The 26,399-nt window shown below is 39.6% G+C and overlaps 1 protein-coding gene across 12 annotated transcripts in view; it reads left to right on the top strand.

The window, feature by feature from the left end:
* RBMS3 (RNA binding motif single stranded interacting protein 3) overlaps positions 1 to 26,399 on the top strand; it is a 707,096-nt gene that overhangs the window by 424,684 nt on the left and 256,013 nt on the right. The gene's annotated exons all lie outside the window — the stretch shown is intronic.

Consider the following 26,399-nt stretch of genomic DNA (forward strand, 5'->3'; position numbering starts at 1 on the left):
TAAGATTGAGATAAAGCTACTTTTTCTAACAATATCTTAGATGTGCATTTCTAAAAGTCCTGGTTTCTAGAGCTAGAAGACACAAACCCTCAGAAGCCAATTTTAGCTGCATCACTCTAAATTAGAATATCTCATATCGTCAGTGTTCTCCAGGTATATATTAAGACCAGAATCTGGTCAGTAGATTTCAATTTGCAATCTTTAGCGTATTGACAATTTAATTGCAAGTAGATAAGCTCTGATTACCCATCAAGCTTCAAACAGAGATCCATAGTTTTCATCACTTTTGCTAAGATATCTGCTGGCACTCTGTGTCATTGTCTAGACTCAGTGAACAGTTATATACAAATAACATGTTAATTAATACTGTTAAAAAAAAAAAGAAGAGATGACAAATTTGCTGCCTCAAATGAAAATAATTTAAAGGGCATAAGAGGACAAAACTGTCATCAAAGCTAAATGCACAGATAACCGTAACAGTGGTGTTTAGATAACCTTAGTTATGAAATTTCAAAGCTAAACGTGGCAGGTTAATGCAGTCTACTTAAATGGTAAAACAACGTCATATTTTACACCTATAGTTGATGCTAATGCATGAATTTTGGCAATTTCCAGAATGCATTTTACGATCAGAAAATGTGTTTTGCCTGTCTTACTAGTTGCACAAGATGACTTTAAAGTGCTTCTAGTCTGGTGCAATAACATTAGTCCTTTGTGTAGCACAATGTCCTACAGCGAGCGTAATGACAGTGTAGTTATCATAGCTGTTAACAAATGGGCCTTAATGGTTGCTTCAGTCTTTATGACTCAGGCGAGACCCTTTAAAAATTGTACTGTAAACTCATTAGATGTAATTTGAATTTGGAAGTTCTAGAAATAGATGCTAGCGGATAGACTTTGTTGATGGTCACAGAGCAAAACAATTAATCCCTAGTTTATATATCCTGCTGGGTTGGTTCTTTGTTTGTTGATACCTAGCTAGCTGGAATTTCTTTCTCTGAAGACTGGTTATGGTGTTGTGGGTTTGTTTTGTTGTTTTGTTTGTTTGGCATTTTTTTTAAGGGAGGCAGTAAAAAAATCTACTTTTTTGGTGTCAGTTCAGGTTTGGAGAGTTTAAAACCTGGTTTTCAGTACTGCTCCCTACATCCCTCAGCTGTCTGATAAGTTGTGCTCTTTCACAGATGTGAGGCAGACTGGTATAAACAGCTGTCCTCCTAGTTAAAAATCGAAGCATTAGATCAGTGTTGATGTCATTTTTATTTATTTTTTTCTCTTGAACGCTAGTAAATAGTGGTTGAAGTTCATGTGAACAAGGATGTTTAGAACAGTATGTCTTAACTGCCTGACTCTCAACATGAGGCAATGTGTAATTCACATAAGCCTTCTGCAGAAGTTTCTGGATCACATACCAAGTGAAGTGCTGGCCTTGAGGCACAGAGACCCTGACTGAAGTCCAGCTTGCAGTTCCACAGGCTCCTTTTTTTTTCAGGGTAGAGCTCTTTCCAAAATCACTAGTGAGTAGTTAGATGATGTTTGGCTCATCAGCTGCTCAGTCTTATGACAGAAAAATAGTTCCTTTCCAGCATTAGTTGTTCTTCTGAATGGAGTGGCTCAGCAGAGTCACCCAGCTTTGATAGCAACCAAAAGCATTCTAGGCCAAGGCCATGAAAATGTTCTTTGTGCAGTACACAGGGTATCGCTGGGATGAGCCGGGTACAGGCGCTTGAGCCAAGGGCTGGGTGTGAGCTACTAACCAGGCAAAACAAAATCAAATTCAGATTTGGAGCACTGTATGGGGGAAAGCCAGCAATGTCTCCTGCTCCAGCAGTGATTTATGATGCTTCCTCAAATATGAAACATCTGGGAAGAGGGATCAATATTAAGTCCCTTTGAGAAAGTGCATGCAACAGGGTGGCAGAGAAAGGCAGTACCTATGAAAACTGCCATAATCTTGTATGAGTTCATTTCAGCTCTAAAAAAGCAAACAAATAAATAAAGGTTTCTTCCTCTCTCCTTAGCCAAGCATAGGGTAATGCTCCTGATGAATAAGTTCATTATTTTATTTTTCCCAGATAATGAGTCTCATTTGGGTTAATCCTATGGCAAAGCAACATGCCAAATTAGAGCCCCAGCTCCTGCCTGTTCTGTGGTGTCATTATTTCTACACACCCATTGTTTTACCACATAGTACATTTTATTTGGTGTAGTGAGCCTTTCTGTTATGATACTTGCTGATATGGAACATATGATATTGTGACTAGTCCACGTTTTCTGTCATATTTCGCTAGCATAACCTTGCAAGCGGTATGAAAGGCTTTTACACCTGTCAGAAAGGCTTACTTAACTCATATGTTAGAGCTGCTGCAAAACCGTCTTGCAGAAATGAGCTGCAAATTCAAAGCAGCATATTGAATTTTTTAATTTATTTATTCGCAGCACAGGTCAATTAATTTATTTCACAGTGATGTAATATTTAGTGTTTGGAAAAAAATAGATTAAACATGGGTGAGAAGCTGTTCTCTGTTCAGCTGAGCAAAACAGCAAATGTTTTTCCTGTTTGCAGCAAATACAATGCATGTCATATGCATAATGCTATCCAGTGAATAATAGGCATTCTTGCTGAAATGGTTTGGACTGTATTGTTTTTCCTGTCAACAGAAGATTCCTTAACATTCCTTATTAAAAGGCACAGTACAATTAAACAAACAAATAACTCTTTCTCAGACAGGAAAAATAAATAATCTTTCTCGGCCTCCCAAGCTGAAATTGTCATACATATTTTATCCATAGTTGATTGAGACATGAAATATATCTCCTGTTTTGCTCTACAGGGCTTTGCAATGTGGGCCCCAAGGGTAGTGCAAGCCTTTCTTCTACAATATAATGCAAATAATCAATGATTATCACAGTGTCATATTTTTTTGTCATCCTTTAAAATGGCACTCAAAGAGGTAGCATTATGTGCTTAGTCAGGTTTGTTTATTCCTGTTCCTCAAGCTTCATCTTTTGCTGAACCCAAACACTGAAAAAGAAAACCACCAACAAATCAAAAATTATTAGGAAAATAAACTCTTGAGTTTGACTTTGAGATGAGTCACCGAGAAATCTCATATCAAAGAACTACCAACAGTAGAAACCTAGGGTTTGTTTTTATAGCAAGAAAGCCCCAGAAATGCTTGTAGGTCCAGTGATACATCCTGTGGAGTATGGAAAATAATGGAGTAAGGGCAATAAATGTATGTAGATGATGTACTTTAACTGGAATACATCCTGTGATCTCAAATAATAACTCACTCTTGGACACCTCTGGCCTGGTCTCAGTACATTTTCTCTATCAGGACCCATAGATTATCCCTTCCTGAAGAAAAGAAATGCCTAAGGAGAGATACCCTTATATGTTCCCCAGCTGCCTGGTGGTTGATGGTAAGACTTTGTTCTTCGCAAATGAGCTAGGTATTTTCTTCCCGTTTTCAAGATAAATTACAGAGACTATTACCATAAATCTATCTTTCAAGGGTATTGTTCTATGCTAATTTGTTAAGGGGAAGAGGACATATATTGCAGTCTTAAGTGTTGGATTTGACAGCCAGATTTTGAGTTTGTTTGAATGAGTAAGTGCTTAACACCTTGCTGATAGGTCTTTGTGAATATCCCTCTTAACGTTCCTGCCAGTGCCAGTATATATGAATTCTGCTGTGTTTTCTGCTTTAGAAATTCATTTGTGATCTGTGTTTTTTGTTAACTTATCATTTGCAGCATCTTGTTTGTGTTGTTACTGGGTATGAAGTTTTGAGGCATGTATGTGATAGTTGAACTGTGACTTTGCTATTTTGGCACTGAATGCCAAACTTTGGCCTCGTGCTAAAAGGGTACGCTGATTTTAGACAGTATCCATTTGTTCATTCCTCATGTCAAAATCTGTGGCACTGTTCTGCAGAAGACAAACAACATATTTTTCTCCCATGCCTTTATTGTTTCACTTTGATATCTCATCTTGTGGTTTGTCATTATTTTTAAAGGAATCCATGGCATATAAAGATACAGAGATGCTACAAGTGAGCAAATTTAACAACAGCCTGGATGATAATAGTGCTGGCCACAATATCTATGCCACCCATGGCAGAGTCCTAGGAACCTACATTTTTTTGGTGCTGTGACCAACAAGGTGTTGGGATGGGCTGGAAGGTGGCTTCTACTGGGGTAGGGCAAAGTGTAAGGGGACTCTTTTCACATTGTTTTTCAAGACCCGAAAAACAAATTGTTTATTCTGTTCTTCTCTGGTGAAAAGAACAATCCAGGCATGGACCCCTGTGTCTGCAACAACAAAGGTCTGTTTTGCTTCTGATCAACCTTCAGATGCTTCTGTTAGTGTTTAAGTGAGCAGTGATGGAGGCTGTCAGATGCCATCAAAAACTGATTAGGTTAATGAGCTTGTTTTGCCACTTGATGTGCTTTTCAGTAACTGTTCTGAAGGTGAAAATGTGGTAGGCACACAATATCTTCTGGATTCTGAAATCCAGTCTGCTCTTCTCTTAAATATGCTAATATGGGTCATTTATTTTCCCTGTCACCAATAATCAGACTCATTTAGATCACCTTTGATTTGCACACTATGTTTTCCTGCCTTTTCCTTTGAGGCCATATTTTGGAGAAATTAACATTTGTTTTGACTTGATTTCTTTCTCATGCTGGTACCCCACCTATGCAGGCTTTCAGATGAGCCTCCCTGGAGCTGTTTGCAGCTGTAGCTGCTGCATTGCCTTTCAGCTGTCGTATAGACAGAACTGAGGTGTGCCAGTTCCTGAGATCTGAGATCTCTGAACCCTGCTCTTCTGGTCAGCCTGGATTTCTCCAGTGGGATATCAAATCTTCTCTTGGATCCTCCAGCTGTCTGCTAGCTGGTGCTTTTCCTAAAATAGTGAGAGCATCAGTTTTTTCCAAGCTGGATTTACAGTTTTACCTATCAGGAATGACATTGCTAATGATGTTAGTTTCTCTAACATCCTGGTGAGATGGTCTAATACATGGATAGGTTTCAGGACATATGGCGGCACTGATTTGGGGAAACTGGTGATTTGCTCTCTGGCGATCACCTTGGTTTTCTACTGAATAGGCAATGGCTATCAGTGACTGACTTGCCTGTAGTTTTCTCTACTCAGTTGTCGATATCTCTGTTATGCTGAAGTTTCCCATTTTCCCATCCTCTTTTGTGGGAATGTACCAATAAAAAACCTGAAGATTTAATCTTTGATCCCATCATCTTAGTCATCTTCTAGCTAGTAACATTCTATAATTGTTATTTTCGCATGTTTTGAAACCTGCCTTGGAGCAATCAGTTGCTAATAAGTTCCTTCAAGATGAGAAATCTTCTTTTAGAAGTCCTAATTAATGATGCTTCCTGTGTGTGGTAACTATCTTCTCTCTTCGGCTAAATTGTGTTTTTATTTTCATTTTTCAGTGGTTGTCTGCTTCTCATTATTAACTATTGCTTATTCCAGGAAGAGTAATTACTCCAGGAGGAGATTCTGTTTGTTGATTCTTCTCATAGCCTCTTTTTTAACCTTTTTTGCTGATGCAGCCATGCTCCAAATGTTCCAAACTTCTATTTCAAAAGTACATCCTCACAGATTCTGTTATTTTTCAGCTTTCAACAAGAGTCCATGTTTGCTAGTATAGACACTGTTACCTTGGTGTGTTCTGTGCCACACATCCATCTTCCTGTGTCCCTGACCACGTCACTTTTCTTAGACAGCCAGAAAGGACCTTTTAAATTGGAATATATCCCTTAGACCTGGGTAATTCAGATATCTGAAACAGGAGTGAGTGAAAGCCTAGCAGAGTCTTACAATCTTTTTGCCACACAAGACCCAAGCCCCAAAGAAAACGTTTATTTAAATGAAAGATGTATGATATGTGTTATACATGTTTGTGTGTGTGTATATATATATATATATGCATATACTCTATGCAAACGCAAGGTTCGGAGATGAGTTTTATTAAGATAAATTTTGGCAATGGATACTCTAATATGTGTGTATATTTGTGAGGAAAAAAACCTTCTTATTTTCTTGCATTGTGGAGGTTTTTTATTGTGAGTCTGATTAACTAGAGCACCTAAATGCTGTTTTTACACTAAGCATGTGCTTAAGGACTTCTGCTTTTGGGAATCCTGGATCCATGAAAAGAAGCTGATCAGACAGTATTTTGAGCCACAAGGAGCTTTGTGTGAAATAAGCTGACAACAGCTCCTTAACCAGTTGAAGACTGGAAGTACAAGTTTGCATAATCAGCAATGGTCCTGCTGCCAATAAGTGAGACTGGATATTCAATTTGCCAGCTGGCATCTTCCCTTTCCCTCTGAATTTTGATTATTTTTACAACAATAACAATAAAACTTAGTGTTACTGTAATGCTTTGCTTCTCAGGAGCTTGAGTTCTTTACAAATGCATGATAACTGGTTAATTGGATTAGGAGATCTAGTTGCCAAAAGGTGAATATAAATGTATTACTCCCATTTTACAGAAAAAGAAATTGAGGCAGCAAGAGGTTAAGTTACAGGAAGGTCTGCAGACCTCAGCTTTGGTGTAGTAAAGGCAATAAGGAGGACAAGTTCAACAGATAGAAAGGGAGATAAAGCAAAGTAACATTCCCCCTTTGGTGATCTAGGAGAATAAATGAGAACTCTGTATTTCATGTTGCCCTTTTAGTTGTAGCTCTGTGAGCTGGACCAACTCATCCTTCCTTTCTGAGAGGAAAGAGTAACCCTTGCAAAGATGAAAATGAGATAGAACCATAGAATCATTTCGTTTGGAAAAGACCTTTAAGACCATTGGATCCAACCATTAACGCAGCACTTTTAAGGCCATCACTAAGCTGTATCCCCAAGTGCCACATCTACACATCTTTTAAATATCTCTATGAGTGGAGACTCAACCACTTCCCTTGGATGCCTGTTGCAATCCCTGACAACCCTTTCAGTGAAGAAAATTTTCCTAATATCCAATCTAAACTTCCCCTGGCACAACTTGAGGCCATTTCCTCTTGTTCTGTCTCTTGTTATTTGGGCTAAGACACCAACATTCACCTCCCTATAACTTCCTTTCAGCTAGTTGTAGAGAGTGATAAGATCTTCCCTGAGCCTCCCCCTATTCTCCAGGCTAAACAACCCCAAATTCCCCAGCTGCTCCTCATAAGACTTCTGCTTTACATTTTTTTTAGAATTATTATTGTTGTTAGTTAGGAAAATGGAGGTAGCCAGCAAAGCTGTGATGTGTGAGGCCAAGAGAAGTAAAAATAGTCCTACTTAAGCTGTGGAAGAAGTGAAGATGATTGTGAGGCAATTGCTGTGCTAACCTGGGTCTGCACTGACCATTTTCCCTGGGTCCTGCACCTCTGTTGCTTCCAGCCAGCAGGCTGGCTTGTTGGGAGCTCTTTCAGGGACCTCTGCACATTTGTGCCCTGGGCATGGGCCTCATCAGCACTGAGGGTGGTGGTGACCTCCAGCAGCAGAACAGCAAAGCTGCTGCTGCTTTCTCTGCCCGTAATGCAGTCAGCTGTTATTGATCCCCTGCTAGGAAACAGGCTTTGCACAGCTGAAGTTACTGTCCTCGTCCTTCTCTCAATTTACTGCCCTTGCCTGGCACGGGGAGATTTGGAAATTTATGTGTGTTGTGTATGAAGTAGGTTATTGTATTTTAGATTAAAAACAGTGGAACTGTCCTTGAAAGGTACAGCCTGGGGAAGTAACAATGAAAATGGGCTTAAATTGTTTTAGTTAAGAAGAGATTAAGAAAAATGCTTTGATCTCCCATGGTAATGGTGAACTTCAGCAGATGCACCTGAAGTCTGCAATGTGTTTTTCCACTTTCAGTTAAGCAAAACCCCACCATAGTCTTGTTTTTTTTTTTTTTTTCTTTTTTCATTTTTATTTCAAAGAGAATCTTACTGAGGGCGAATGAAGTGCTCATTAAATTGAGCCAGCGTGGTAGATAGTTGTCTCCACTAGCTGGCTAATCTTTTGGGCATCAGCCATAATCAGAGAATGATTATTATTGTAGTCTGTGCCTATGCAGTGAGTTGTTTGTTCCTTGAGATGTCTGTATCAATCCACATTTGGATTTGAGTGATAGTGCACACATATTATGCAAATTTAAGGGAGCACTTGAGGATTTATTAGGGTGCTGTATACTTGGTGGGGGTATGCTGTCAGTCTAGTAAATCACACCAAAGTTGACCTCTTATTTTTATGTAGAAGTTATGCATACATATAATAATATTATCTAGCTTGTATGCTCTGTTTACTTTGTAAGGAAAAAAGAACTCAAGAAGAAAGGATTTGTTGGTTTAATTGATTCAGCTCCTAAAAAATACACATAGTAGCACATTGCTTTAAAATTATATAAGAGACCAGAACAATTCGAGGCAAAAAAAAAAATTAAAAAATCCTGCTTTCCTGCTAAAACTTGCTTTTCATTGTATCAGCTCGCTGTGGTTTGTCTGCATGACCCAGCTGCAATGAATGGAATTGAGCAAGAGCCTTTTGCTGGAGCCTTTGCTATGTGCTAACAGGAAGAAGTAGTGGTGACAGTCATACCCTTCATCATCACTGGGAGAGAACAGAGAGGGGTGGGAAAGGGAGACCAAGACCAAATGAGAACAATATTTGGCCCAAATTACTTTTCCTGACCAAACACTTGGTATTTCTGTTCCAAAGGCCTCTGGCTCACAATGAAAATGAGCTAATCCCTATTAGGAAGTCTTTCTGGATTTTGACTGGGAAGTATTTGGTGTTGAATGAAATAGCTTTGAGAGAAGCTTTTGTCCATGTTGTGTTCTCATTAGCAGTGTTCTCATTAGTGAAGCCTTGTGATAAAAATGGGTGCATTGCCCTAGTTTTTATTTATTAGAACTAAAATCCAGCATGCACGTATCCCTGATTTTTATTTTTTTTTTGTTTCCTTATCCACCTATGCAGTTCCTTGCATGAGTGCCTCGCTACCCTATCCCTTCCTCTGTGTGCAATCCCAGCGTGAGAGTCTCACCCTCCTTTCCCTTCCTTTCTTCTCCTTTTGGCACATGCCATGAGCTGGCAAGATCTCACCCCATGCTGTAAGCTTGATAAAGGCTGAATAGTGACACTCGCAGAGGGAAATGTCTGCCCTGCCCAGTTTTAGAAACAAACACAAAACTCTCAGTTTTAAACTGGTTTTCTTAGAATCTGTATAACTCTGCAGAGAGAAGCTCCTTCAGTGGTGGTTCAGAAAATGAGTTTACTTTTGGGGCTCTGAAGTGCCCTACAAAGGAGCTGCTCTCCATTTCCTCTGACACATAAATAATGTGGTGCTCCTGTCTCCTATATTAGTCAACATTACCTGAAGCTGGGCAAAACTGAGGTTCAGAAGCTGAGCTGTCTTCTGAATTGTCCTTGGTGAACAAGTTTTTCGTCTACTTGTCAACCATACTTGGAGAAGTAAAATAATAATCTTCTAATACATGTTCCTTCGATAAAAAGATAGTTCTATTAAGTGTGTTCAGAAACTTTCCAAGGCCCCAAGTTCATCTTGAATGTTTTCTAGGTGTGTTTATAGGACAGAAGCAAGTGTCTGCGAAGCTTTTGGCATCCAAAAGCTGTGACAGCAGCAGAGTACTGCCTTTCTCAAACTGCACTAGGAATGTGCTGCAACCTCAGGCTGCAGCATCCATCGAGAAAAGGTTTTGGGTTCTCTGTTCTGTGCCCTTTGCCTTTCAGCCAGGACCAAACTGTCCTGCCTATTGCAGGGTGTGGATAACAAAGCCCCTCCTGAGGCAGCTAGACGCAGTCTTAGAAAGTTGATTAACATGGCAGACTATTAAACATATAAGTACAGCATTTTGTGGGTCTGGTTTTGTTTGAGATACAGGGCTGCTCTCCTTCATGAGAGAAATTTTCCATTAAGTACTTAGTACTTTCTGTTTCTGATTTATCTAGAAACTCTGGCATTTTCTCTGTCTAAAAGTCTCATTACTAGTAAGACTCTCATGATATTTTGGCAAGTCTACTCCTCATTATGGATAAAATCAGTAAGTACAGAAACATATTGGACAAGAACTTTTTTTTTTAACTGCAAGAAAAGAAAACTTGGATTCATTTCTCACTTTACTTTTTTTCCCTAATTGCTTCCTTTGTTGCACTATCATTTCAAAACAGACCTTTGTCCTTACTTTTCACCTTTTTTCAAAGTCCAGTTTTCCTGTTTCAACTTTAAAAGCTGAGGTGGGTTTTTTTCTTTTCCTTTTTTTTTTTTTTTTTTTTTTTTTGAGAACTACTGTTTCCATCTTAATTGCTGAAATTAGCAGACAAAGGAAATCGGAAGCTGAAGAAGCTAGAAAAATACTAGGAAAGAGGAGATGATGGAAGAAAAGAACAGAAATATATAGAACAATAAAACACAGTAAAGGAAAGATAAAAACATGGGAAGTGTGGGAAAACCAGAAAGTATAGTGAGAAAAAGCAAATAGAAAAGGAAAAGAATTGCGTTGCTAGAGAATGAGATCTTCACTCTCTCCTTGCCTGCACCGGAATGCTTATGTGTTTGCAGGAAGCATACTGGGGTTTATGGAAACATCTTCCCTGTTGTCATCCCTGGATAGAATGATTCCTTTGAAATTACTTACAGGAGTGGAAAAGTCATTAATCAAGTCATCTTCCTAGCCTATTCTGTGATTCTTTCTCTTTTTAAGTCACCTTAGAGGAACAGGGAGAGGAGGAAAATGAAGAACAGGAGTGATTGTCTCAGGACTGGAAAAAAATGGACTAGGCTGTCTGGAAAAAAGAAACAAAAAGTCTACAACAGAGCTTTCTACTACCAGTGTATCTCTAAAAAAAAAAAAAAAAAAAGGAGAATGTGGTTGTGAGTGATTTGCTAGAGGAAGTAGAGGAAGGTCAATAAAATAAAAAAGCCAGCAACTTAAAAAATATTATTTTCTACTTTATATATTTGAAAAAAAAAAAAAAAGGGAAAGCTTAAATGAAACACTTAATTTTATTTGTGCTTGTTTGGATGGTATGATGGCCAGGAATTGTTTGTTTCAAGGGGGTCTGCTTCACCTCTTTGTTCTACTATGGGAACAAGTCTCTCACACTGTTTATGTCTCAAGACCCATGCCAGAAGTCTGCAGTTCTTGTCTTCCTGTGCAGAACCGTTTTGCTTGGCTGTGAGCATAAAAGCTCTAGGGAGGCGCTGTCTATTAAGGCTAATTCTGTTTCAGCCTTATCCAATACTTTTGTCTTTTGTGTGGCTCTCTCACACTGTGTAGTTTGGCTATAGTTATAATCTGTGTGCCTCTGGCCCATGAAATGTTGTGCTGGTTCAGTTGCTTTCCAGTGGCTATGTTCCACACACTCTTTCTCAGAAATTTGCAGAGCTTAAATGTATCCACCAGTCTGACCTTCTGCACAGAACCAGGTCCAGAACTTTTTGCAGCAGTCCCAGTAAATCCAGGCTGCATCTCAGCACAGCTGGTATGGCCTGGAAGATGGGACCAGTGGAGATCTCAAAACAAGTTGTTCAGCAACTGGGGTTTTCAAAAGTGCAATGCTGTACTTAGTAGGCCCGTCCAAATTAGTAGTGAAACCAGTGACACAGTGGTGCTCTGCTAGTTCTTTTTATACTTGATGAGAAACAGTCCTAAATATTCTGGGAGGACCGCACTGTTCAGGCACTGCTCTTTGCCGTGTAGGCAATAGTTCTTTGTTCAATGCTGGTGGGAAGGTCTCTGATGGATGCTGGTGAGATGCACTGTGGATGTGCCTGTTGCATTTCAGGGACAAATAATCCCACTGACCTCCAGTGGAAGTTCTAGAAGCACTGCTGATTTTTTACAGTGTTTCTGATAATCCCTCTCTAACTGGCTTTTGTGATCCACATGGGTGGTTGCTGTTGCTGCTGCTGCAGAGAGGTGATTAGTATTTTGTGAAATCCTGGAGAACCCAAACAAATCTAAAGTGCTGTGGTTCTGTGTGATCTCCACACAAATAGCAAAGAGATCTTATTCCAACATGTATGTTTTTGTGATGTCCTGCAGAGAAGCAACATGTACTGGGGGAATGATCTTAGTCAAATTCTTAAGAGGATACTGTGATGAAGAGTTTTGGTGCTACACACAGCGTCTGGGATAATATCCAAAAAGCCCAGATGTTTGGTCTTCAGTGGCTTCATTTTAAGCGATTAAATGTGGAGTTTGTTTTTGGGTTGGAAGATGGCTTTTTCTTAATTTTCCTAGCGTGCACTTGAATGTTGACTTTCCTGAGAGAAGCTTGATTCTGTTGGTTGCCCATTAAACAAGTGCAATGCACTTGTGCCACATATGTGAATAATGTAATTTGCTGGACTTTTTTTTAAATTTCTTTTTTTAAAAGATCTTAGGTTTTGTTATCCAGGACAACAATGCCTTGATGCAATAAATGCAGACTTCCTAAGTGACAAAATCCATGATAGGAAGGTGAAATGGGCATCCTAATTAAATGTGGTGTAGACTTAGGGAAGGAAAGGCTGTCTAATACTGTAGTCTGTCTCACATTGTGTCACGCCATCATGCTTTGCATGAGATCCTTCATCTGCTCCATCTGCTTGTTTCTAGATACAGGCAAGGAAAGGCTACTCTTCTTCTTCATGTGTAATGTTTGTCCCAACCATCTGGGAAGAAAAAAGAAAAAAATAAGTAATAAAATGACATGACAGAATGGTATGATTTCTGGAAGATGAGGGAGGTTTTCTCTTTCCAAATGTTTTCCCTGTCTGTTGCTGGAACCTCATATTGTCTTCTAGTGCAGGAGAGAGCATTAGGGAGGCTGAATTTTCCACCTCATGAATAGATGAGAATAAATGGCGATCCCCATTTCTGTCAAAGGTTCCAAGCCTGGCACATGAGGGAATTTGTACCTGAGCTCCATGTTACCCCCTACTCTTGCCCTTAAGAAGTGAAATATAAACCTGCTCTCAGGGTCATATAGCACAATATCACTCAATGTAATAGAAATAGCCAGTGCAGGATCTTTTGGTTGCATTATATACAGAAATACGTGGACATGCCATCTTCTGATTGATGCACCACCTGCCTGTGTCACCTCTGGAAGAAAGAGTACAGGTCTGCGCCAGAAATACAAAGTGGTGCCTAGGAAGGTGTAGAGGTAGAGTAGCAAGTTGCTGCCATTTCTGTGTAATGGAAATGAGATGGGTTTCCTTTTGTGGGCACCCTTTTGGTCACGGGACTTGAGTAATTCTGTGTTCATTTTTTCAGCCAGCTACTACCTCACCCTCTTCCTCCACAGACCCCCCCTCACTGCTTTCAGGGTCTGGTGGTGGTGTGGGAAGGTGCTTCCCTTTGCATTTGGTCACAGAAACAGCTTTGAGAGCTACAGGCCAGCAATGAAGCAAGCAGCACATTTTGTAGCACAGCATTTACACTCTTACGAAAGCACAGCCGTGCCTGCCGGATATTTGTCTGGCTAATTCTTGCTGTTGACAGGAAGCAGACATTCAGGCTCAAAACATTTACATATCTCTGCATTGACAACACCAACATGAGTTTGGCGTCTGCAGGAGGGATGCGCGGCAGCGCCTGTGTCTATTCCCTGTCTCGCCTGCTGCAGCAAGCGAAGGCTCAGGGACTGACCAAGAGCACACACACAAACTGTGGCAGATTTCTCTCTCTTTTGTGAAAGCCCAAAAAATAATTTTTGATTATTGTTTCTTTATTTCTTTGATGTGGTATATGAGGATCCTGCTGGGCATTTTAAATGTCTTTTTCTCTTTTTGTGCATTTTGGCTTCCTAGGCAAAATATGTTTGCTGGGTTTGTGCGTCCCAGCTAATCTCCTTGCTGCTTTCTTTTTTGTTTTTGTTTATTTATTGTACTACAGTGATGCACAACCACTCTCTGCAAACTACTGCAGACCTGGACATCTCAGTAATTCTCTGTATAATTTATAAAAGTGGGGATTTTTTTTATAATAAAGTATCCCTCATTAATAACAGAATATGATTATATCTGACTTGTCCTCACTTTCATTTTAAAAAATAATATTTTAGCATATCTGCCTTCCTCACATTTACCTTTTATTTTTAAGCCTTGAAGTTCATACCTTAAACTGGCTTAATGTGGTGAAAGTTGTTTTCTACTGTATATTTGGCCTTTCACTGGCAATATATATCAATGAGTTTGCTTCTTAGTTAAATCCTTAAGAGTCTCTGGGGACCCAAAACTTAACAGCTTTATGCTCAGAGGATGCCTGAGCATTTAAGGAAAGCTACTGAACATAGTCCTTGCTGATATTCTTATGATCTGAATTCAGGATGGAACACAGCAGTTATCACCATCAGCAATGCCCACCCACACCCTCTTTCTAAGGCATGTATCAGATTTCTCATTTACTCTTCAATCTTATTGCTGCCAGAGCTCCCTCAATACCTGCTTATTACACAAGGCAATTACATGGAGAGGTAATCAGATGATCCTGAGGACTGGATTTTGAGAGAAAGAGAAAAAATCCATTAGTAAAACCATTTACTTAGCCAGTAATAGAAGAAATCCTAAATGGAAAGTTGGAAAATTATTTTTAGGGAAGGTATCAGATGATTTTGTAAGTGCCCAAGCCATAAATGGCCACAGTTGTGAGGGCAATACATCTGGTATAAAGATGTATCAGGTGAGATCCTTCCAGTAAGTAAAGGGAAATATTAAAAGAACTTTGTAAGTCACTGATGTAACCCCATGTGGTCATCTCATGTTGGGTTTTCATCATCCACATTCCAGAAAGACCCAGGATGTCTCTTCCAATCCCATAGTTGTGCCTTGTTCTCTCTACAAGCTCTGTGAAGGTTGGTTGTAGCCATGAATTTCAGTGTGCAAGCGGCTTCCTACATATTGGCATTTGCACACAGGAGATTGCCCTCCTGCTGGCTTGACTCCTGATGCCTCACAGTCATCATCCAGGGGGCTTCAGTATGGGCTTCAGAGAGCACCTTCATCACACCTTTGTGGTGTGGTGGGTCCCCCATGTTCTGTACCAGCAGAGAATGATGTTACATGCAAGCTGACACTGAATAGCTGCCTTAAATTCAAGATAGGAATGAAGGTGTTTGCTTTAGATTCAAATGTTATATTATCCACTTGATTCTTTTTCATGTATTAGAGATACGGGATTTCTAGTGATAGGAAACTTCTACTAGTTCAAAATTCAGATTTGATGAAAAGCCTGCACTTTACCCACTTTATCTGTCTTCCACTTACCTACATTGCAGAACTTTCTCAAATCTGAAGAAAATGGATTAGATATCTTGAAAAGAGATTTTCTGATTTCCTTTCCTTTCCTTTCCTTTCCTTTCCTTTCCTTTCCTTTCCTTTCCTTTCCTTTCCTTTCCTTTCCTTTCCTTTCCTTTCCTTTCCTTTCCTTTCCTTTCCTTTCCTTTCCTTTCCTTTCCTTTCCTTTCCTTTCCTTTCCTTTCCTTTCCTTTCCTTTCCTTTCCTTTCCTTTCCTTTCCTTTCCTTTCCTTTCCTTTCCTTTCCTTTCCTTTCCTTTCCTTTCCTTTCCTTTCCTTTTTTTCCTTTCCTTTCCTTTTTTTCCTTTTTTTCCTTTCCTTTTTTTCTTTTTATTTGTTTCATTTTGTCTCAGCCTGGAAAACTAATAGCCATTTCTGGCTACCATAATAATAGCATTTTGGAACTTCAGGTTACAGATAAATGTGGTAGATACATGAAAAAAGGCTCAGAAGGTGCAACTGGTATTTAACCACAAAAGAAAAAGGAACACCCTGAGCCATATAACTATAAAGCTTTAAGGATGCTTGCATTCTGATTGTCTGAAATACTGTCGAAGTCCAAAATCATTGGGCAAAAATGTACACTGTGTTTTTAAAATGGATTTTGTTCTCACCTTTGTATTGTGGCTTATCCTGCTCTGTGCTGTCCAACTCCGCTGTGCTGCTCCATAGCACAGGTGGAGTGCTGGTTGTTACCACCAGTCATTTCTTGAAAAGACATTGACCTCTTGCTTAAAGGTCAGCAGTATTTTAGCATGATGGTGATGATGGTGGTATCATGATCCTTTTCTTAGAAATATGAAATATTCAGAAGGTATTGCTCATCTCTGCCTAAAGCTCCAAGAAATCATGAGTGTTGATGGGTTGGAATGAGAGCTCTTTGCATTTTATCCAAAATGTTTATCACAGCAAAGGTTGGCATGCTAGAATTGGGCAACTGGCACGAAAAAAACATTTCACTTTCTTGGGAAAGTGTTATCATTTTGCTGCCTTTTAGAAACTCTAGTTGTTTTCTGAATTACAAGTGGTTTGCATAAAGAACATAAATTGCTGTGCTCTTTATCACTGCTTACTGTGTGACAAATATACAGTCCAATTTTTCAAGTGTGGTGTCTTGAAAATGAATGTGTATTTGAAATGAAAACCATTTCAGTACTTGAGCATCCTCCCTCTGGAACAGACTGGATAATAGCATGTTCATCACCTTGGGTTATTTTAATATTTCCTGAAGCCTGCACAAGATGCTTTCTATTTTCTTGTCAAAACATACTGAAAAGAAAATTATTTTTAATAAAGTACAGTAATCACAGTGTGATCACCAAGTGCATCTTCTCTTGTCAGATTGTTTCTTCCTGCTTGCAAGGATTTGCAGTTACTTAATGTTAAGGTTGCTGAGCAATCCAGTGTTGGGAAAAAGAGAATGGAATATTTCATTTCTGACAAAGATCCCTGGGTGATACAAAACATCCTCCTTTGCCTCCTAGAATAGTATCACTGTTTAAAATGAGTGCTGGTAGAGTTGGCTGCTGAGAGATTTCATTTCCCTCCTCCCAGGATTTCATTGCTGTCTTCCATGGGTGTGGTGCGCTAGAAGTAAAGAACCCATAGATTCTATTTTGTCTGTCCATAAATTCCTGCTGGAATGCCATGCCAGATTCCAACCCTGAGAGATGCAGGACAGTATTAATGTTCATTTCTCACTAGCCCTCAGGAGCTGGAATTAGTCTCATAATTTCTTAGGTTATGTGCCTTTTTGGTGAACAGCTGGTGGATAACTTGCTTAGCTTTGGGTAAACTGAGGTCCAAAATTTAGAAGAGAAAATCAGTTGTTTCACACAGGCACTGGGAGCTTTCAGAAATAATGGCTGAATGACTTTTTCCTAAACTGTTTCTCTACACCAGGTTTTTTACTCAAATCGCTCAGGTCTAAAATAAGTGATGGACAAATCTCAGGAGATTTGGTTTCATATCTTACCCAAACATTATCCAAGCTAAGTAAAGCTCCGGAGTCTGCATAACTGAGCATGAAACCTCAGAAGAGCAGACTTTCTCATGAGAGTGTCAGTGTTTCCTGCTGTCTGGAAATACCGAGAAAATAGTCTTTCTTGTGGTATTTTGAAACTTCGGCATCTGGACGTCGCTGTAATCAGAAGAAAGTGAATATGAAAAATAATGGTTTAAAAAGCAAACCCTTTTCCAGTCTTGGGTGTAAGGGTTCCTTTCAAGTTTTTCGGGGAAACTATTAATTGATACTGTAACTCTGGATCTCAATGCAGGTGATGTAAATCTGAAACTGCAAATTCGGGTTATTTTGTTCTGGGTATTGCAAAATATTGTGAGGCACTGAGTGTTTCTCCAGTCAAGGAAAGAAAAAGCTATTGTATCCTTCCCTCCCTTTTGTAGAAATGTGTAACTAAGCACTCCTTTTGCTGTATTTCTTTGGGAGAACATTCTGCCTTCTTCAATCACGGCTTCAAGTGTGAAATTTAGCTCAGCTGCAGAACCACAACGACTGTCTCATGCTACAGAAGTCTAGTGAAAATAATCTTAATGATTACATTATGCAACTACTGTATTGATAAAAATGTTATGGTGGTAAATAACTGTAATGTTGAATCATACATAGGTTTATGTGGCAATTGTAGATGTAAAATATCCCTGTATTTAAAAATAGTTACTCTTCATTTTGAATTTTGACAATGAATCAATGGGACTTGCAGAGAGATTTACTTTGAAAGTTAAAGATTGAAAAGTGTGTTTATGTCTTGTTCTTCTGACACTGTGAGATTTACAATATTTTTTCTTTAGTCAGTCCATATTTAGTAACTTGAGCAATGAATTTTCCATCATTGGTTTTGTGTGATTAATCAAAGTTCATGCTGTTAGCAAATACTAGGAAACAGTTCTCAACTTCCCTCTGTTTATTTTCACCAAGATTTTTGTTCTTTGACACGTCCTCACAAAGTCTTAGGTCTCTCTCTTTCTATTGGTGATGTGCTGCAGTTAGGGTTATCCATAAGTATTCATGCACGTGTAGGTTCACTTTTAAGGCCCCAAACATTTGTCATATTGTTAGGGATAAACAAATTGTGTTCTGCCATTTGCAAAATCTGGATTTTTTTGTGGCTATGTTTGCAGTTTGCCGGTCTTTGGGGTTCTGAATTGCCAGGAATGCAGTGGAAATTGAGAGGGTACTCAAGTGCAATACTGTTTTCTTGATAGGTGTATTTGCTAAATTCATAACTTCTTATGCCTCTCTCCCTCACAGTTGTTATTGTAACCATCTTTCACAAAGAGTTTTTCTCATTTTGAGATCTGCTTCTGTTCCTTCAGAGACTAAGATTTTGGAAGCATGAAGTTCCAGAAAAACAGACATGAATATGCATATACATATAGTTCGTTACTTGTTGTATAAGTACTTCTTTCCTGCATAGCAAAATTTTGTAGGTGTCTTTGTACTGTTTCCTTTACTTATCAGAGATTGACAAAAATAATTTAGAAGCAGTTTAAAATACATTTAAAGATCATCATGATGCAGTTTTGCATTAAAATATTATCATTAGTTACTCAATGCAATTAATAATAACCTGTATTCGTATGCACTCTGCTTAATTCAAAGTAATTGAATGTTCAAATTAGGAATGTGTTTGCAAAGAGATCTCTAAAAATTCTGTTAGTTAGTGCTGCTTTTCTGCAGTTCTCTTGTTATAAAGGGGATTCAAATAATGCAAGAAGCAAAAGAAATCACTGCAGAAACATAATCAAAGTGACAGTTTTGTGCTGTATTTCCATATCAAGCTAAAGCAAACAAAACAAATCAGCTATATATGCATACTTAACAATGTAGGTGCATCTCTGGGGAGTGATCTGAAATGAAGGGACTATCTTTTCTTTCTTGCATTTAAGAGTCTTCACTTCCAATTATTTTTCTAACTATATATTAGCTGTTTTAATTAAAAGGTGATGATTCACCACTTTCTAGCCACTGAGAAGATTTTTATAAAGTAGAGATTTAAAAATAGTAATGATGTAGACTATTTTACTATTACTCTGAGCATTTGGAGCTATAGGAATATTTTAGCACAATTTGAACAATGAAAGAAAAAGCTGTTTTTGGTAATTTTGTGTTCAAGGGTGATTCAACCTCTCTGCTTGCTAACTCTAATTTTCCAAGGCTTATAAAACTTTTATTTGATTCTTTATCTGAGAATAAAACAATGTCTGAAAATTGCATAGTAAATTACTAGATAATCACTTCTTTTACAGACTGATTGTCAGAACAAATACTGCCTTTTAAGAGGCACTCTAAATAAGTGCTGGGCAAAAGTGAACTTGAAAACTCAAATTAACTTAGGCTTTTATGAAATCCTAGAGGTTTCTTCTAAGTGTGAAGGAGAAACATCTGTGATAATTATATTATCTTTGATTATATTATTTGCTTAGTTGTGTACTTATACTAGTGTTTGAGTCAAAACTTCATGCTTGTATCTTCAAATGTATGCATATATATGTATAGCTATGTGGAAGTGATGTCATAAAGTTAAATTAAGGTATTTGTGGTAAATATATTCTATTTAATGGCTTCTTGATTCATCAAGCAATTTAACTGCCTCTTCCCTAGGCTGTTATTCCTCTTCCTCATCACATTTCCTTTTGGGGGTGGTTCTTAATTTCCAGTCTCTAAGTAACATTAGCAGAAATTGATGAAAAAAGCAAGCACTCTCTTGAAATTACTTTATCCTCCTTTTTGTCCAAATATTTATGCTCCTTGAAGACCCAACCTGTATGATATATTCAGTCTTCTCTGTTCTGGATTTCAGATCTGATATATTGGATTCTAGATGGTCAGAAACAAGGACTGGGAACTTTTTTTACATTAAAAAATTTTGTATGCTCGTGGCAAGCATAGTTCCAAATGTTCTGATACATCAGACCTAGGAAAAAAGTTTAGGTATAATGGAATTGTAATTACACATGAGCAAATCTGTGTTCATCTTTTAAAAGTTTCTGCACTATTATGTAATATTATGCAAAATTTAAATGTCTTATGTTGCCAAAAGGAGTCGTTGTGACCAAGTCAAGCTCTCCAATGTGGGAAAATGTCAGAGCTGGAGTTCCTGCTTTGCCACAACTTCCCTTAAACGCCCACATCAGCCCCTAGTACAGAGAGTCAGGCAGGAGTAGGGGCTGCCTGGGATATCTGGCCTTTTCCATCTGTCAGGAAGGAAGGAAAGATATTAACTTACAGAAGCCAACCATTATCTCTTTTGTTGAAGTGAGTCTGTTGGCATCAGTGGAACCAGAAGAGCTCCTTGGTATGTGTGAGCTCCCCATCAATGTATTTAAGTGCTTTCAGGGTTAGTGAGCCAGGAACACTGGCTGAATTAGTGCCCAGACTCCATGCCAGTCTCCTGGCTGGATGGGGCAGGTCTCCATGTCTTGCCTCTGCTTGTGTGGATGTGTGGGAGGCAGAAAACAGAGAGTACTGGTTGACTGGAATTTGAGTGATTCAAAGCATCACCTGGTCAGAGGTGAGATGTGGTGTTTGTCCTTGTGTCAGGGTCAGGCTCAGAGCTCACCATCCCTGACTTATCTTCCTTCATTTGTCATGGTTCCTCCTTTCTCAGCCCTCTGCCAGAGGTTCCTGTCTGCAGAGCTCCAGCTCAGCAGTGTACCAGCAAGCTCCACTCCTCACTTCTAGGAAACCACACTTCTCCTGCTCTCTGGACTCTTTTTTCATTTTACTTTGACCCTGGGTGAGCAGGTGGCTGCCGAGCTGTGGCTTGGCTGCATGTTGCCCTTTCAAACGCATTGGTGGCTGTGGGGCCGTGGGTGGGCTGGTTCTGGGGGCAGTGCCAGCAGGAAGGATGAAGCCTCTGCAGGGACCTGAGGCTGTGGAGCAGGACAGGAAGGAGGGCAGGGCAGGCTGGGGTGGTGCAGATTGGTTCAGCAGCCGTGGCAGCTCCCTTTCCCACGGCGACAGCTGTGAGGACTGTCAACAGAGCATCCTCCATGCAAAAAGGCACCTTGGTGTGCTAGCTGTAAGCACTGACTGGGGGACCAAGCTGCTAGGATACCCCAAAACTGCTGTTCACACGCACTATGTGTAACTAATGCTGCTTTCAGCAGTGACTGAGGAGCTGCCTCAATGCTCCAAAAAGGCAACAAGGCTCTCATTCCTGTCACTACACCAGCAGAGCTCCCTGGAGGTGAAGTGTAAAGCCCGTGTGTGCCAGGGGAAGCTCACCTTTGCTCCCTGCCACCGTCCAGCACTTCACAAGAATTACGGGAATCTCAAGGGGCAGGCAGGCCCTTAAATCATTTGGCATTGCCCCTAAGTACCCAATCCATCAGGGCAATTCAGAGTTTGATGTGTAAGAGCCCTACACACCTGTAATTACTTAAATCCACAAAATTGCACCCGTAGGTATTTGCAAGCACAAAAATGTTGGCATCAAATTAGAGGCCATTTCCTAAAACCTGTGCCGAAATTTTGATGATATACTGTATGAGGGGTTGTTATTTTGAAATGGATTTGTGGAAAGCAATTGAAAATCTCCAGGCATCCCATCTGTGTTTAAAGTAACAACAATAACAAAACTTTAAATTAGCATAGGAGATTTAAGACATTTCAGGAAAACATTGATTAAATCTGCCAATGAAATGAACGTGTTTGGCGAGTGACCTAATTAGTGTATGCTTGGTTCTTTTTCACTGCACTGCTTACCACTAATTGCTGTTCTGCTGGTCTTCTCCTGACAAGTAAGAAAAAACAAGGATGAGGGATTTGTTGAGGAAATAGTGACATTCAGTTTTAATTCATTTGAACCTGCTGCCAAGCTTAATTATGGAACTGAGAAACTGAGACTGGGAGGCCCCCAGCCATTTAGGTTATAGGAGACGGAGATGTTTAGTGTCTGCCAGTGTATTTGGGTAGCACTTATTGCAGCTAGCTATAAACTTGAGTTTGCTGATGCCTAGCTGTTTTCTTTCCCCCAAAGGTAAAAAAAAACCTTATAATGGTTTTATTTTTAAAAATTTAATTATTTAGCCCTAATGGCATCAGGCCAGTACAAAATTACAGGCACTGTACTTCTTAAAGGAAAGGTTTAACAATTATTTGAGATAGTCTTTTCCTGGGTTTCTTTGTGTGTGTGCTTGCATGTAGGAACTTGTAATATGTCATTCTACAAAAAAACCTCAAGATCCTGGAGGACTTGTAGCACTGGAGTATCAAAGTCACCCTCAGTCTAAGTACACTTGAGGTGAGGGGGTTCATGTTAGTGATAAGTTCAATTCTCGTCTCTCAAAGCAGGAGGGGACAACACAGCTTTCCTTATTTGTGTTTGGAGTTCATAAAGGAAAATGTCAGGATGCTTCAGGAAAAAAGGGGAAATAGTTTTGGTTGTGGTTTTTCCTGTGGTGGTGATGGATTCTTGTGAGCATAGTCTGAAGGTCCTGGTTTAGAATCTGAGTTCATTTTTCATCATGTTCTGCATAAAAACGGGGGGGAAAAAAGTATAATCAATTGACCAGAATGTTTACAAGGCAGTGAACACACAATAAAAATGCAGGGGAAAGAGAAGAAAAAAAAAGCTGTGGAATTTGAGTCTAGCAGAGGGACAGTCTGGTGGGGCTTGCACTTGTTTTTAAAGGAGGAAAAAGAAATGTGTTTTCTTAGAGCAGTGTCTGATTGGCAGACCCTGATCTGAATTTCATCCCAGGGGATGATTCCAGCCATTTTCGTACCTCTTCCCAGGGGGAACCAGGGAACACAGCAGGGATAGATGCTGGAGCAGCCAAACCCAGCCACGGTGCACCTGCCAGGGGCAGCCACAGCAGCCCAGTTCTGCTGGCAGGGAGCACAACCCACTTCAGCCCCAGCCTGGACAAGAGGAAAGGGCTCTCAGCACAGGGAATTTGGGGCTTCTTTTACACTTTGGAAAACACTGGAAAGGATGTTCCAAGACCCAGTTTTAGCTTTTGTAGGGGCTAAACTTCATCCACCCAGACAAGTATATATTAAAAAAAACAAACTAGAAAAACCCAACACACAAAATCCCAAAACCCGAACAGAAAAACCAACACTATTAGTTAGTGCCTGAGACACAAAAAATGAAGCGAGATTATAAACAAATGAAATATTTTAGTGTAGGTCACTAACATAGACTATAAACATCTACGTGGAAGAATGGGAACTGTACAAGAAGGCATCATGCCTGGTTTTCTGTTATATAGCATTGCAGGGTTCTTGTAAGGATACTTGAATACTGAAACAGCCTGGGAACTTGGCTTCCCTTGCGGCAGATTGATGTTCTTTGGACGGGTTTTCAGCCATGGAGTGATTTTGTCCTGATGTTCTGTGTGTGGTGCAGAGATGTGTCAGGAGGGGGGAGGGCTAGAAAAAGATACTTGGAATGGAAATGAGCTTGAGGGAAGGAAAAAGAACAGCTTTGCAGTGAGACTGGGAGTAGTAATACTAGAATGCATAATGGGCAGCTAAAGATGTGGAGTTTTTTGTCTCGAGACTCCACTGGATCTCTAATATGGTCATAGAGCCCTTTGTGTCCACTGAAAAAATTATTAAAAGATATTAATGGTTTTAGATATTATGGACTAATGTTACTCCTCAATGATTTATTATGCTAGATATACCTGATATCTATGATACAACGCTGGAATATTCTTACACATTCTGGTTTTTATTTGTAAGCAAAACTAACATAGCTCTGAATAATTACTGTGCTGTCTAGAAAGTCAGATTAAAAATAAATTCCTTTCTATTCCTTCATGCATGAAACCTGCACTGTACACAGATGCTAAATATAAAAATCGAACTCCGTAATCTGTTTTTAATGACAATGTTAAAATTACCTTTTGCACTTTTACCTCTTAATTGTTGGGCATGGAAATGGTGAGAAATAAAAAAAAAAAAAAAAAATCAGTTTCCTCAGAAGACCACCCCACTGTCCTAAAAAGTAATTTTCTCATTGTTTGATCCAAGCCATCTCATCACTTCCCAAGATGTTTCAGATTTCCCATTTGACAGCTCTGGCTTCTTGTCAGGATCTCTCATGTAGGAAACTGGAAGTTGCATCTAATTGTGTCTCCTTCTTCCTCACAGAAGTTTCTCTTCCAGAGGGCAAAGGCTTCCAGGGAGGACTCTTGCTCTCCTGTAGTATGTTTTTTAGTTCTAAGCAGCATCACCTTTACTGCTGCTCTGCAGTGAGAAGAGAGCTTGCATAGCACTGCAAAGGAAAATGCGATGTAGGACAAGCTGATTTAAAAATGGCTTGCAGTAAAAAAGGAAAATCAAATGAGGGAATCAGAGAAGGTCAAACACTCCTCACATCCCCAAGTTGATCAAACTCTAGTTTTTATAAGATTTGTTATCACAGTGTCCCTCAATCTGTAGTGATGCCATATCAAAAAAACCTCCCCAGTCCTCCCCACAACAAGTAACCCGCCACCAAACAAACCAAAATAGAAAACTGACCGAAGAAAAGAAAGGTTCAGATCTTGAATTTGCTACAGAATAGTGTTTTTCACGCTCCTTAAGTCAGCAATTTCTTTAATAATTTTGTTTGTTTCTTTTTTTTTTCTTTCTTTTAGTTTTCTTAAAACTGTTTGGATGAGATTTAAGCCAAGAAACAAAAACATCCATGTGCACAAAATTCTTTCATGATTGGACATTTATGTATGCATACCAAAATAATAATAGAGATGTTTGAAATTTGGGGGGCAAGGTGATAAGAAGCATATAATCTTATACCTAGATTTGGTGCAGAGAGGATGGCAATGAAGTCTCCCAGGAGTAGGAAGAAAGGCTGGGAAAAGAAATACAAATGGATACAGTAGGAAATCATATCTGTGGTTGCCTCCTGTAGGATGTGTATTGACCTAGTAAATGGAGATGTCTGCAAAGAAGCTATAAATATGCTTGTGCTAATATTATTAAAGCTTTCAGGCAGTTCAGTTTCATCCATATGGCTTTCCAGGGAGAAGCCAAAGATGTGGCCCTTGGCCACAGCTTGTCTGAGCAGCACATGCCTACCTGCACTGTAATTGTTTAATAAAATGTAGGGGTTTTCCCTGGATGGATTGTGAAATATATGCAGCTGCCTAAATAGGTGCTTGGTGAGATTTTTAGATCTTCCTAATTCAGTTGAAATCTTTATGAACAGAACATTTGAATGCTGTTGAAGGTCAGAGAGAGCTCAATGCTTTAAAAGTTGTGAAAAGTTGATTCCTTGCCTTCTTACCCCTGCTTTATGTCTTTAGGAAAATAAAAATACTTTCAGAGCTTTTGCTATCCATTAGGGGCATAACAGCACTGGGCTTGCTTGAACGTACCAGTGTTGCTGGCTAAAGGAAGAAAAAAAATGGAGAGGGAGGAAGAAAAGATAGGAAGTGACTGTCTGATTAATATACTAAACTAATGTGAATACTGGGAGTAAGAAAGCCACTTAAAAGCAGATGATTATCCCTTGCCGATCCCAAAGATCTAACCTCTAAGCTGTTGTTCAGATGATACCCCAAAGCAATTCCTGGCAGAGATCTGTCCCTTGTTCCAGCAGAGACAGCAGGGAGATGAAAGGGATGTGGTTTAACCAAAGCTGAGACTTTGCTATCTCACCACCTTCTAGAGCTATCTGGCCATTGCCTGTAGAGCACACATTGGGGTTTCTGCCTGAACTGGTCCCACCTGCTGGAAGGCTGCTGTCCCTGCCCCTGCACACATGGCCCCAGCCTGCCACACAGACTTGTTGCCCTCCTCTTCTGAAGCTTAATCTTTGTATGGCTTTAAAGGACAGGAGAAGGAGGGTTTTCTTGTGAAACCAGCCACTGCAAGCTTTGTATCCCAGGAAGGTCCATAATGTTACCTCCTCTTATGGAAGAGATGGGGCAGGACTCCAGAGCACTGAGTATGTGTGCCCTCCTGCTGCCAGGGACCTTTAATCTGTTAGGTCAGACAAAGACCTGCCCACACGCCCCCTCTGCTTCATATTTTCTGGCACTTTGAAGCTTCGGGCCACTGCATTCCCTTAAACTCCACTAGGTTCAGGAGAAAAGATGTGACAAATAGAGGTGTGGTGGCAG

Source organism: Zonotrichia albicollis, chromosome 1, assembly GCF_047830755.1.
Source record: "Zonotrichia albicollis isolate bZonAlb1 chromosome 1, bZonAlb1.hap1, whole genome shotgun sequence".
Classification (NCBI taxonomy): Eukaryota; Metazoa; Chordata; class Aves; order Passeriformes; family Passerellidae; genus Zonotrichia; species Zonotrichia albicollis.